The following is a 350-nucleotide window of genomic DNA, read 5'->3' as shown; positions in this document are numbered from 1 at the left end:
TCGGGACCTATTGGTGCTGTCAGTAGCACTAGGTCTGGTCCAAGTGTGGGCTTTTTCGGCTAACTCGTTGAGATACTCAAAAGCCTCCTCGGGATCCTTTTGGAGAAATTCACCATTGCACATCATCTCCACAAATTGGCGCTCTCGAATCGTGAGTCCTTCGTAGAAATAACTGACGAGGCGCCAACTCTCGTAACCATGGTGAGGACACTGATTTAACAGATCCTTGAACCGTTCCCAAACTTGATACAGAGTTTCATTGTCCTTTTGGGTAAAGGTCGAGATTTGTCGTTTCAGATCATTGGTCTTATTGTGAGGGAAATACTTGTTGAAAAATGATGTCGTCATTT

At 44.6% G+C, this 350-nt stretch overlaps 1 non-coding gene across 1 annotated transcript; it reads left to right on the top strand.

Annotated features, from left to right (window-relative positions):
- Nucleotides 1-193: 193 nt before the first annotated feature.
- On the top strand, nt 194-300 carry LOC112095403. The gene has a single exon (XR_002903807.1). It is a non-coding gene; the product is annotated as a small nucleolar RNA R71 (small nucleolar RNA).
- The last annotated feature ends 50 nt before the right edge of the window (nt 301-350 follow it).

Source organism: Morus notabilis, unplaced genomic scaffold, assembly GCF_000414095.1.
Source record: "Morus notabilis unplaced genomic scaffold, ASM41409v2 Scaffold2338, whole genome shotgun sequence".
Classification (NCBI taxonomy): domain Eukaryota; kingdom Viridiplantae; phylum Streptophyta; class Magnoliopsida; order Rosales; family Moraceae; genus Morus; species Morus notabilis.
This window is presented reverse-complemented; position numbering and strand designations above follow the sequence as displayed.